Consider the following 13,922-nt stretch of genomic DNA (forward strand, 5'->3'; position numbering starts at 1 on the left):
ATACAAACCACCCCTCTGAGAACTATAAGCAAGCTCCGTTCCATGTTTCCACATTCAATGTTCTTGTAGTTATCAGAGTAAAAATTTGTTGGGCTATATACAGTATTGCAGCCAAAATTAAACTGCACGTAGAGGTTTTCCAAGAAGAGTTAATCCTAAACAGGTTCCCCCCAGGAATCAGTGAAAACATGAAAACAAGAGTTTGTAACAGAAGAGTTTTAATCTGAGCAATTGTGCAAACTTGAAGTCAAGGAAATGTTTTAATCTCAATACATATAAAAGCATTCAGGCTAACAGTATGATGATCCTATTTGTAGACTGCGATCTGCTGAGGCCAGTCTAGATGCCTGAAGGCTGAGGACACCGTCCCACGATACATCTGGGAATCCAGACTGTCCCCTGTCTTGCTGCTACACACTGTGCGCTGACTCAGTCCCTGCTTTGTCGTTGTCCTGGACCCATTTGTCTCCACAGAGAAACAGAGTGTTCTTTCCTCACACACATCTTCATGCAGCTTTTTGTGCACGTGAGGCTGGTTTCAGAAGAGTGAGAAAAAATGTCCAAGATGAGTCCCTGTGTAGATTAAAAAAAGAGTTTTTCAGGTCTTACTAACAGGTTCCTCTTATTTTTTTTCCTATATTTTGTATATAATTTATAGTCTATGTACTGTAGCCTTTACTTATGCAAGTACTCCCTCTGCCCTTCACCAGGTAAATAAGGTTTACAAAAGAGATTTCTCTATGTGTACACAACCAGTATCCCATTTTCTTTCTCCATTTAACTACCTCCAGCCAAATATTTAGGCTGAGCAGGGTTCAGTGTTCATTTCTGCGTTAACATTAATCTACTCATATGTACAAAAGTTGCAGCACTAGGTTTTAAAGTACAATGTCCCCCTTTTTAAATATTGACACCAAATCTGACTGCAAGCCATAAGAAACTACGGGGGGGGGGGGGGGGGGGGGGTGTGGAAAGAGGCTCTATTTTTCTCTAATTTTCTGGGGAATAAAAGAATCAAGGAGACTCAGGCTTACTGCTTATGGCAGTGAACAAAATTTCCTTCAGGGCAAAGCCACGGGACATTCACTGTAGAACCAGGTTATAGTCAAACCACAAGTTAATGTGGAACAGCAATAATGTCATTGACTATAGCTAATGATTTATAAAAACAGTTAAATAATACTAATTTATGTTTCACGAACAATTTCATATAAAGTTCCAGATTAAACTTAGCTAAAAAACAGAGTAGCTTTCAGCTGCAGGTTATTTTGGTTTTGTGTCCTTTAAATCAAGTAATAATTAAAACCAGGAGGACTATATTAAAAGGTGAACAAATGAATGACTGAATGAAACTTATAATGTGAAAAATTTTGGGTGTTTCTTCATCTTTTTTGCTATCATGATGTTTCCCTTAATATTAAAGAGTATGACACATTTTTCTTAAAAGTACTCAACAACTTTTAACTCGGTAAGGACTTCTTTGACTGTTGTTCAACTTAAGTCAACAGCCACTCTGTTGAACTAACAAGCAGATTGCAAGATAATGCATTATAATACCTGTGATGAGTCATTGGACACAGAGACCTGACTGTTTTAAATAAAAAATAGTGCCACTGAAGTTAATCCAAAGCCTGTCTTAGCCTACAGAGAATGATCAGTGCTGAAACTCACGATAAATTAAAGAATCCATCCCATCCTGCAAGTTTGTCTGAATTCTTTTAATCTCAGGAAGTACAGTTGCTATTGCTTCTTGATTATATATATAAGAAGGAACCTGGACATGCTATATTCAAATTCAGAATAGAAACCTTGGACAAGAAGACAGTGTGAAAGAATTCCATCACACAGAGTCTGTTTGAATGTTAAAGCTAAATCTGACACCCCATCCTTCAGGTTACATACAGCTCAGCACAGGGCACACAGGGTTTGTATGAACACATATGTGCCTGGCTGAACAGTGCACCTCAAATTGAAATTTTGATAGACACAGACAGACCTTTCGATGTAGAAGTTTTAAGAGAATTTTAGAAATAGATTATATTCAAAATTTTCTTTCTAGATTTTTATGGGGTTTTTATTATCATTTTATTATTATTCTGGAGAGAGACATAAAAATGGCCTTCATAAGAGAATTCTGAAATATGAAAACAGGTTTTAAAATATTTTCAGAAAGATTTAAAATATTCCCTTAATTAAATAGTAGCATAGGATAAAGGAGCAGCTTTTCTTTTTACCAAAACTTTTAGCTGAAAAATTAGCTTTCTTTTTTTTTTCTTTATAAGTAGAAGAAGTATGTCTAGCTTCATTTGTTTATGGACACTCATGAAGTATTTATACCAGCAAATATATGCTTCTTTAGTAAATAGTCACCAGTTCCAGGGAATAAGAGGCAGGTCACAGGTGTTAGTTAGCTGTATTGTTTTTACCTGAAGGATATTAAATTATGGAATGATTGAGAGACACAGCAGAAGAAAGTTTTTCAGAAAATTTTTTTAAATAAAAAGTTGTAGTACAGCTCAGAGTTTCAAACCATTATTTGGAACTAAACAGATTTTTAATTCTTTCTGTGCTCCCCTCTTCTGAAGAACACATGGAAATTGCCAGTGATGTAAGAAATTTCCAAGGTTCTTCTGATGATCTCAATTGATGTCATGACTAGAGATGAGAGGAAGTCTTTTCTTCCTGATCTTTTTTTCACTGGGAATCATGTTGTCTGTAAATTAAAATAGGTGTTTTGAGAATTTTGGCTCCAAAGATTTGAAACCTGCAAATACTATCTAGCCTTCATTCACTCAAAGTTCCCAAATCCATGGTTATTACAGACAGTTTGTGGTTTAGCTGTTCTGAAGCCTGGGAATGACTGCTAACTGCAGAATCTGCAGTAATGCCTGTCATCACTCTGCTGTAGGATGTTAAACACTTACAACCTGAAACTAAATTCTTTGCAAAGCCAAACAATTCATTGCATTGAATGGAGCCTTAGAGTGCACAAGAATAACAGGATGAGACTCTAAAAATGGTGCACGTAATAAAGGTGAATCTCACCCAAAACAATATCATTCCCAAGTGTAGTAGAAGCATCTCTGCTCTGACACTTGTCAAGTGAATGCAGAAAAAGAGGGGAATAAAAGTGACAAAAAACATAAAGAATATGGATGTGTGTCCAAAAGGGCCCAAGCTGTACAGCTTCATCTCTTTTCCTCTCTATCTGTCCTGTGATTGCAAAGTGGAATAGTTCTTATTTCACTTGGTTTCCACCCAATTGAGAGGAATATCTATAAGGAAATATCCAGAAGCTAAAATTATATAACTATACAAGTTTTAAATTATTAAGAAAAAGCCTTGGATTGATATATTAAATTTTTCAAGCTGAAGTACAAAAATATGACTGTGGGGAATTTTTTATAAAATATCATAAATAATTAAACAACGTGTTTTTAAGAACTGGATTGGGTTCCTATCAAAAAATCTTGTTTGAAGTAGAGGTATTTGGTTTAGGTTTTTCTTTCTGATACATTTTTTATTCATTCCTGATGAATCCAACATACTGAAGCCTCACACTTCTCTAAATGTCACTGAATGGCGGGCTTAAAAATAGTTCTGCACATTCAGGCCCTTAAGGAACAGTAAAGTTGAAATGGCATGCCGAAGAGGATGAGTACAGGAAGCTATTCAGAAAGGTTTCCTGCCTCTGAAAAGATGGAGCTAAGGCCAGTTGGAGGGGAAAGGTTAAGTAGTAAAATGTGAGCAGGCCAACTGATTACGTGGTTGTGGATAATAGAGCAGCATCATACACAATATCCCATCATATAGGGTTAATCTTTATTCTCCCTGAGGTTTGGTATATTGCAAATTTCAGTTTTCATATTCCTCTTTCTGGGTTACTAGAGAGAGATTTTCAGGGCCTTTACTTTGATTTTGATTTTGTTCATTTGTTAATGATGTTGCAGCTGTGGAGTGACTTAAAATTAGAAGGACTATCAAATTTTCTAGCATGGCTTAGAAGAAAGGCTCTATTTAGAAGACAAGTTAAAGTGTATGGGGATTTCTCTGATGGCTATTCCGAATCAGCTAGACTAATAAGATATATTAGGTAATAGCGATCAGGGAGGGAGCAGGGGCAACATTGCTACCTAGATGTCTGACACTGAATAGAAACAGTGGTTGAAGAGGAAGGTGAAGGCGGAACCACACTCTAGGGTCAAGCCACCATCCAAGATCCCAACACTGAGACCAGTCAGAGCAAGTGTCGTGTTTTCCTCAGGCTTGACAGTGTGGTCTCACAGGAGCAGTGATTGGGGAAGGCCTCAGTCAACTCTAAGTGTGTGTGTGTTTGTGTGTTTGTTTGTAAAGCTGTTCTTGGTGCAGCTTATCCTTCTATTAGCCTGCTTAGCAAACAGAGCTCAGTAGGGTTATGTTGCCTGTGCTCCATTTTGCCCCTTGATGTTATGAAAAAACATTTTACAGCTTGTGTTTGGAGAGACTGTACAGTCATATGTCTGGTTCTGCTAGGAGCATCTGGAAGATGCTAGCCAACTTAAATGGTTGCTATCAGATACTCCTCCCAGAATTTCTCTCAGAATTGACAAACGGTCCCCTCTGCAAATGCATTTGGTTAAGGCAAAACAGGTCTCTGTATTGCACTAACCACTGAGTGCACATGCTCTGCTGGGTCATTTATTTATCCTGTGTCTTGCAGCAATAAGCTGCTTGGTTTTCTTTGGGGAATGAGTTCTAGGAAATCTTGTCTTTATTCTTTCTTTTCTGGAGCTCCTCAATCCTCAGAAGATGTTCTCAGAATGTTGTTTCTTTGTTTTCATCTCCCATCTTTCTATGTAAGCTGCTGATTTTATTCTTTTCAGTGCATTTTGTGCCCTATTCCCATTCAGACTGTCTTATTTTCTTGTAGGTGCTGACTCTTTCATCTCTCCTTTTTGCCAATCTCCACAAATCATTAATTAAATCTGGCTGACAGTCAACCTTAACCCTTCTTTCAAACTTTCCTCCCTTTTGATGGAGTTACCTCTAGCAAAGTGTTGCCACTTCTCTTCACGCTCCAGTTTTAGACTCTCCTTTGCTGTGATGCTTACAGGGAAGTTAGTGGTTCACATGCTGATCTGTCTGCTACACTAATCAGCATTGCTGCATTGCTTCCTTGTGGCACTCTGTTTTTCTTGAGTGATGTTTTCTCTTATATTATACAGAAATGATAGGACTAGGGTAGGGCTGTACTTACACAGTGTGGTGTGGTCCATAATTTGAACTCCTATCTAGTGATGTAATAATATGTATGATGTAACAAATAACAAGGACATTGATAAGAGTACTGGTGAAAGTTGGTAAAATGTTTCAAATTATCCAAATTTTGACTGAATTTTCAAGTTCAGAAAAATAAATCAGAGAAACTATTTTTAACCAACTACAGATTTGTTTGTATTTCATGGTTTATTTTTGAAATTGCAGAAATGCCTGGAAAATTATTGCAAAGCTCCACCATTGCTTTAAGCTACCTACCATTATGTTATCCTTTGTTCTCTGTTAGACATGTAAACATTTCAAAAATATAGAATTGCTGCGGCCTCAACACAATTTCCGTTACTTGCCATATCCAATTTCTCTTCTCACGATCCCTTCTCTTCAATGTTCAGGATCTTTCTTCAGGGTTAAGAATGGGACCACTGAGCCTTTACTGGCCTTGTTGAAGATGGGTGTTTTGTTACAATCCAGTCGGTAGGGTAAAATGAAAGGATGATATGATTCAGGAAAAAGACAGACCGAACAACATAGGCCAAAACACAATAGCAGCTATCTATGATCGCCATCAGACAGAGTTTTAGATGAAAAGCCCACTGTCATAGCTTACTCTGTGAGCAGTTCATGAGTAGCCATCAATCATGTCTGGCAGCCCAAGCATCTATAAAACATGAATGTGGTCATCTCAGAACCAATAACTCAGTAGATCATTTCCTACATGGCCATGCACTTATCTATTCCTGTTATGCCTCTATCCCAGTTTTCCTCCTCTGTGCTATCAAAGAGCTTTACTTACACTATTGCTCACATTTTGGAGCTATAAAAAAGTATCCACAAAAGTAGTGATCTGTACAGGTTTTATTATCTATGCTTCTGGTGGGATCCTGTAACCTACAGAATCAGTATCTGAATAAAGTCCACAGGTACTCGTAACTCCAGGTTCTATCCCTAGCTGTCTGAATTGACATGCTACTACTGTCACTTTTTTTATTTTAATCACTAAGAGTCAAAGGGCTGTCTTCAGTTGTCTTGCACTTGGCTGAACATGTTGTCAGAACCTATTAAATGTTGATAGTTAACAAGTGCAAAAACTAAGCTCTGTTTGCAGCTATCTCCACTCAGCTTATGGGTAATGAATTTCCACTTAATGATGAAGTTGTGGCTTGTATTAAAGAGGAAATTTACTACAGCAAAAGATGAGGAAGATGGAAGTCCTCTTGCAAACATTGTTAATGATTCATAGGACAGCGTGTTAGATACTTTTATGAAGTAGTAGTTTAAAACAGTAATACAGCTGGCATCACAAAGAGAAGCAGACCACATTAAACATCAGATACAGTCTAAGACAGTGAGTCAGAAAAGTGCACGATGTAAGCTTTTTTTCTGAAATTTCTAGGCATCTGCCTCCCTGGCTCATTACAGCATCTGAAAATTGCTTAAAGAAGCAATGATATAAAACTTCAGTGGTATTTTATAGCTATAGAAATTTTCTCTGACAAATGGAAGACACTTTCTGAGATTTATTGGCAAATTAAAAAGTAAAATTTGCATCCCACTGTGGAACACTAAATATTATTAGACACTTGGAGAGAAAGAGAAGATGAAAATAATATAATATGTGTTCTAAAGAGCTTAAGAAGTCCAGTATTTAATGGTTTATAGTAAAAAAAACACCCACATGACAGAGCCCATACAGAGCATAGGAAGTGGTTTCTTCAGTGCTTGTAAGCTTCTACATGTTGTAAACCTTGTTCTCATGAAACTTATAAAATTTGTAAGTCCACAGCTTGTAAATTAGTTATTGTTGTCTGGACGACCAGAGTGCCCTACAAACCCTGCTAAACAGTAGCTCTCCTGGGACTAGGCACTGTTCAAATGCTGAACATGAAAGACCAGAGACCTTTGTCAAGCCAGCACACATGGCTATAACTAGAACTGGCCAAAAAGTGTCGTCAAACCCTTTTCTGGCAGCCTGACTGAAGAAGATACAGCATTTATTCTTCAAAAAAAATAAGCACATCCATGGTATTTCAAATCTAGACAAAACTCCTCAATTTTCCTGTTCCTTTACATAACGTCAAAATTTGGGGGCTTCATTTTCTAGTTGTGTTTCATTTTATGAGGTTTTTAAGCTCTCCTGGTGCAGGTTGTACATTATTTCACATTGGTGTCTTACAGGTATCCAGTCAATGGTAGATATTTAGACACCCCTTGTAGTTAATGAAGCAGCACCTCCAGGAATGTATTAATTCATCCCAGGAAAATGGGATAAGCTGCCTCTCTAGGTATTCTTCCATCAGCTGCAGAACAAGTTTTGGCAGACAGTGTGCCCTTAATGCCATACCTATATGTCTGCAGTTATGCAAGATCAAACCAGTTCTTAATGTGATTCTACTGATTATTTTTTGAAACAAGCATTTGGCATTAACCAAGTCAAACATTGGACTGTTTCTTATGGGACATTTTTCAGAGATTTTGTTTCATCAGATTAAAACTTCACTGAGATTCTGAAACAAATTTTGAACTATTTACTGATTGTTAGGGATGGAAATTATATTTTCCTTTCAGCAACAGGTGTAACAAACAGGCAGAAGATAGGTCGTGGGGATACGCTGAAGGTCTGGGTGACTTGATGGAGGTAAATGATGCAAACTACAAAAACACTACAGCAGGACCAAGCATTAAGGTACCTTATCCTAAATCATGGTGTCTTCTCCTAAAAAAAAATATTTCCACAGTCTTTTTTTCTCCTAAGAAATAAACTCCCTCCCTCCCTCCTTCTTTTCGTACTAATTTAAGGACTTAACAGCTAGAGTAATTCAAACTAGGGCTTCTGAAAACAGGGGAATGCAATATTATATGCATGAACTATTCCATGAACCATAACTCTGTTCTTCCAACCTCGAAGCTATCATTTCCTACTAAAAACTACCTACATATAACCAGCAGACATTCACTGAGTTAAGTGTAAATGAACTGATGGCCAAGGGAGGCATTAGCTGCAAAACCTTGACAGTGCTTGGATTGTGAGGGAAGGTCATTTGGGGTCATGTCTAGCCACCCATCACTGCTACTGAATAAAAAGCAACAGGTGCATATGGGTACTTCAAGAGGTTCAGTTTACTGTGTTTTGATGTTGTGTTGGTGTCCATTTCAGCAGTGATGCCTGGGATTATTTTACCAGGGATATTGTCAGTTGTGAGCAAGTAAAGATGGAAACCTGAAGGAAAGGGTGCTAAAATGGAGTAGGTAAGGAGCTCTTATTTGAGCATGTGCTCAAAGTGTACAGCAAATGCAGCTCATTGCATCTCTTTCAAACACTAGTTTTGCTTTAGAATGGTGAAGGTGCTGGATACTAAGTCCCTTCTTTGTGGTCATATGCCCAACTGTCTGGCAATAGGAAGACTGAGGGAGAGTACATGCATTTGGGCATTTTAGGAGATTGTCTGGGAACAGCAAAATTGCAGCTGTGTACCATCAGTCTTAATTTCCTAGGTTTTGTGCACTTGAGTTTTGCTAAACTGTGTGATTTGAACTGCCAGACAGACTTAATAGTCCATTTATAAAGGGTTGGGGGTTTTATCACTAACCAGTTTGTTCATTTTTTTCCCTCTTTTTTTCTTTTTTTTTCTTTTTTTTTTTTTTTTTTTTTTTTTTAAATCAGAAAGGAATACTGTTCTTCACAATTAGCAAAAATTTGGGCATCTGAAACGTTCAGTAGGAAAACAGGCATTTTATGACTCCTAGATGCACCTGCTGTTTCCCTCTCTTAGTCAGATTATGGTCAGTAGTACCAGAGATGCTTACTTACCAGAATAAGTTTAATACCATGCTGTGGTTTGCATCACAGGGTTTTCTCCAAGCACACGAAGTACATTCCTTTTGGATGAAATTATCTTGGAAGGAGAGGTTCCAGAGCACACCTAATGAATGCCAGCTACAAATTCAGCCCATGGGACCAGGCTAGAGCTTATTGAAGCAACTCAACCCTGAAAGGTGGGCATCAGGTCCTGCATCGAGCAGGGTGTCTGTGCCAGGGGGCTGCAGGGGTGGCCTTTGTGGGAGGAGGCCTTGAACTACCTCATGTCTGGGTAGAGCCAGTGAAGACACGTAGGCACTGTGTCCAGCCTTCCCACCGTCCATTCCTAACCCAGTCACTGTGACCATTCCTCTCCGCTGACTGCAAATGGAGATGAGGTCTTACTGCCCTGCAGAAAAGGTGGTCAGGGTCCACTTGTTTAGATGCTTCAGCCTAAAGGCAAAAACCTCTAGCAGTGCATCTACATAGAGTCCAAGATGGGTGTAGATCACTTCTCCATGTGGCATGTTCACCCTAAGGGTTTTGATTATAGCCCAGAGCCAGTGAACATAGCACATCTCCTTGAACCATCCCGCTAGCACCACAGTGGTCTGTCTGGGAACACTCTTACATAGGCTTGATATAAATGTTGTTTCCAGCCTGTTTCTTCTGGATATTTATCATCCAAACTTGGGTTTTAGCAACTTTTTTATCATGTCTTCTCCTGAATGACATGTGGAGTGTGCAGCAGCTGAGATGAATGCTGAAGAGCTGAAACAGACTGGCCATGACAAGGGCCCTTGGCTGAGCCCTAGGTGAGCCTAAAACAAGCAGCAAGGAAGGCAGTAGACCACCTAGAAAGTTTTGTTTTATACTGGAGTCTGTGCCTCAAGAAACCATTGCTGGGTAGGTCAGCCTTCATCCATATGGAGATACCAGGAAATGCAAGCCTGTGGGCTGATTTTAGAACACATTAAATCAAACTTATAGTGCAACAATCCCAAACTGTTGCAATACAGCATATGCAGTGCAAGCACAGCCTTCGTGGGAGAGAACAGCAGCCTCCTTGATTGAGTAAACACAGAATGTGACTGGTGGATATAAGGATTAGCTGAAAGTGGTGAGTAATGTTATCAAAGTCAAACTTAGCCAACTCCGAAAATAATATGTCATCGTATTAAAGCATTGCGGACACTATATGCCCAAACTCATATAGGGATCTATTAAATGGTTAAATTAGGGTTACAGCTGCTACCTGTTTTTCAGAGCAGTATACAGTGATTGGCAGATAATTGTAAATCTAAACAATTGCATTTTTTCCAGTTTCCATCTGTCTGACCATATCATGTAAGGATTGATTCTGATTTTATACAGGTATTGGACCAATATAATTCTACTGCTGTTAGCTAATACATGTCATTTTTTGTGGATCTCACGAAGGAAAATCAGAACCAGTTCCAAATCATATGATTTAAATTGATGTGGTCTCTTCCTCTGCTTCTATGATGTTTCCATGTCAGCGCGATTTTACTGAAGTCTGTAGAGCTATACTGTGTTAAAACTTCATGGCAGAGTGGAGGATCAGTATTAATGAAGAAGCTCATTAGGAAAAATTGTCTTTCAGGTTTACAGAATTGGAGTGTTGAAGACAGAAAATTTTCAAGTAGCAGTCTTTCAAATGGGGGTGATCGGAATCCAGTTAATTCTTTGAAGATAGACAGAGTTAATAAACATAGTGGAAATTTTAGAATTTTAGAGCAGATGAGTGTAAACTTCAGAAGACCTGCAATAAGTATAAAAAAGATTTTTCTGATTTATCTTTAATGAGAAGTCATGAATAGTAACAAATAAAATCTGAAATTTTTGGGGAGAAGAAATTGTGTCACAGCTGTAAAAATATGAGGTCAGCCCTCTGTTTAGCCCAGTTATATTTAATTGAAGATGCTTGAATATACATCAATGAGTGTCAAAGGGTCAAAAAAAAAGCAGTTACATGAGGGTAGATCATATTTGCCAAGGTAAAAAGAAAGGAAATTCCTACAGGGAAGGGAACACTAAACCAGCCACAATAAAAGAGTCAAATATTATCCAAACATGGGTAAGGGGGAGACCAATTTACCACTAATAATCTAATTATAAATTAAAGAACCATGGGTGGTGGAATCAGGAGTCCTGATGAAGACTGAAGAAACAGATTAGCTTATTATTAAGGAATATTTTCTGTCTTTTCAGAGTTAAAATACAAGAAAAGAGAAGTATTTAAAGCTGGTTGGGGTTACAATACTAAAAGTGAGCAGACTGAAAAAAAACCCCAAAACCTCTCTTTTCTGCCACTCCACATATTATCTAAGGACCTGATCAATCAGATACATGCAGCTGTGAATATGAGATACTACTATGTATGAGCATATTTAAGTCATCAATGAAATTGCCTCTAGTACTAAAATCCATATTGAAGATAAACGCAAGACTGGACCCTTGGGTCATTACTTTACAGAGATTTATGGGTGCATTTAACTTCATGGACATGAATAATCCCATTGATTTTTTTGAGACTGCCTACATGTGTAAAATGAAGCACAGTTTTAAATCTTTTCTGAATTATGTCTTTAGATTATAATCTTCTCAATCTATTCATCAGTTTTCAGAAGTGGCTTGATCCTCATCTGCATAAGTCCTTTATAATTTGACAACAGTTAGTGTAAGGCCTATACTTCCGTAGGATTCTTGGCTCACTTTTGAGACCTGATTTAGTGAAGATACATATCACTTGGAGAGCAACATATGAAGTGTATATACATTATCTGATCAAGCACCTTTAGGGATCTGGTATGTGAAATTGATCCTTGAGATATATGGTTGAGAAAGCATAATCCCAACAAAGCAGTAAATGGAAGATCTGTGCCACAGGAGTGAAGCAGGAGGTAGGGAAATGGTGGAAGACAGACGGCAGCAGCCAACCAGTTTGCATTCACCGTGCTAAATGCTTCTTGATTCTCATGTAGGTCTGTAGTGAGTGAGGAGACCCACAGAACAGGCAGCCCATATAAAAGTCAAAGTGTTAAATCTTAGGAGAGTGCATGCACTATTTGTTTTATTCTCTATGAATTTTTATTGGAAAAGAGGGAATGGTGATAGAGTGAGTGCTCTGTTTCCCTATGGACCAGTCAGCAGAAGGTAGCAGTCATTGTATGTGAAGATGACCCTTCGATTTACATATGAATCATGGAGACAGATTGAAGAGAAAGTCACAGTGAATGTAGATAAAACAACTGATCTGAGAAGCCCTATACTTCATGTGTGTGTCCATGAGGGAAAAGAAATCTAGCAGAGGGTTAAGAACGGGCCCAGGCTTGCTCTACCTTTCTATAAAAAGGGGAAATCTTCCAAACCTAAATCAGAAGCAGAATCTGAAGGATACCCAAACACTGTTATCCCAGAAGGATGCCTACTGAAATTCAAACTTATTTCATCAGGTTCTACTTGTCTGGTAAAAAGTCCTGAATTTCTAATACCGTTTTTTTGGTTGGGTTTTTTTTAAGCAATAAATGTCCTGGTTAATGTGTTTTTACCTGGGGTGTTAGTTAAACTGAGTAATAGAAAAGTAAAACTTCAATCTAGAAAACACATATACTCCTCATTATGCAACAGGGGCTGAAAATCTGAAAGGTTTTTCTTGGTTCTAGTGATAAGAGGAGGTCCCCAGATACTCCTGTGTACTTTGATGCACTGATTTAGGGTGATACAGGTTTTGATGACAGACAAACCACCCTTGGAGGAATTCAAAATTTCAGTGTCACTAGAGAATTTTATCTGACATCCTAGAAATTTATTCTTTTCCGCTTGATTTTCCCAAAGTCCAAAGGTAAACTTCCTTTACTTAAACTCATCATACATCTTAATGAATAAACTAGGTATCATGTGAAACCATCAAGCAAAGCCCTAAAAACATATACAAGTAGGTATGAGTACAGGAACAACAAAAGCTGTCTCAGTTCTTAATGCATTCTTGATGTGTTTACGTGTTCATTATCATTTGAATACCCTCTTTCTACTGATGATAAAGGTGCATTCTGCATCTCTAGAAATGGTGCCAGATTTGTTTCCTATCAAAAGCAGAAGTAGAATTTTGACCAATGCCTGATATATTTATAGGACTGACTCTTCTATTTCAAAGCCATGAGTAGTTCAAAATCTTAGACACTGGATAGTTCAAGTTAAGTCTGAATTATTCTCACGTCAGCTTTATTGATTCACCAATTACAGTCTTTAGTTAAAATATGCAGTGTATATCAGCTCTGCTTTTATAATGACATCAGTTCTTTATGTGAAGCAAACCTTGCAGCAACATATAATGTTTTTATTAGACCAAGACACAAAGCTGCAGAAAAAAAGAAAGCTTAGTACTCACAAGTTTTCAGTGCCACATTTCCAAAGGACTTTCCTGTCACCCAAGCAATATGATTCAGGTGTATTCTTTCTCCAAAGCTCTTTCTTGCAGAAAATGCCGTGCATCTGATCATGGTTTGTATTCAAAAAGTTTTGTCTGAAGTGCTTTTTTAAAAAAAGCAAAAAACAAACAAAAAACCCACACTAAAAATATCACTTAATACTACCATTGAATCTCTAGCATTCTTATATTGTATACAAAAAAAATAATTAGAAAAAATCTAAAGGTAAAACTTACTTATCCAATAAGATAAAACTGTACTAGAGCAAAAATTCTGTTTCTCTGGACATTATACAGACTAATAGATAACACACAATAAGAATACACTGGTTCTAAATTCTGCTCCATGCAATCTCATGTAACATGCCTGATACCAACCGACTCTGTGTTCTGCAGTGTGTGAATCAGTGCAGAACTTGG

General features: G+C 37.8%; 1 long non-coding RNA gene across 1 annotated transcript; it reads right to left on the reverse strand.

The window, feature by feature from the left end:
• Positions 1–201: 201 nt before the first annotated feature.
• LOC141923678 (uncharacterized) lies at positions 202–13,922 on the reverse strand. Its single transcript, XR_012623377.1, has 2 exons — positions 13,464–13,922; positions 202–573 (listed from the first exon to the last, which is right to left on the reverse strand). It is a non-coding gene; the product is annotated as an uncharacterized LOC141923678 (long non-coding RNA).

This window comes from Strix aluco, chromosome 5 (assembly GCF_031877795.1).
Source record: "Strix aluco isolate bStrAlu1 chromosome 5, bStrAlu1.hap1, whole genome shotgun sequence".
Lineage (NCBI taxonomy): Eukaryota > Metazoa > Chordata > Aves > Strigiformes > Strigidae > Strix > Strix aluco.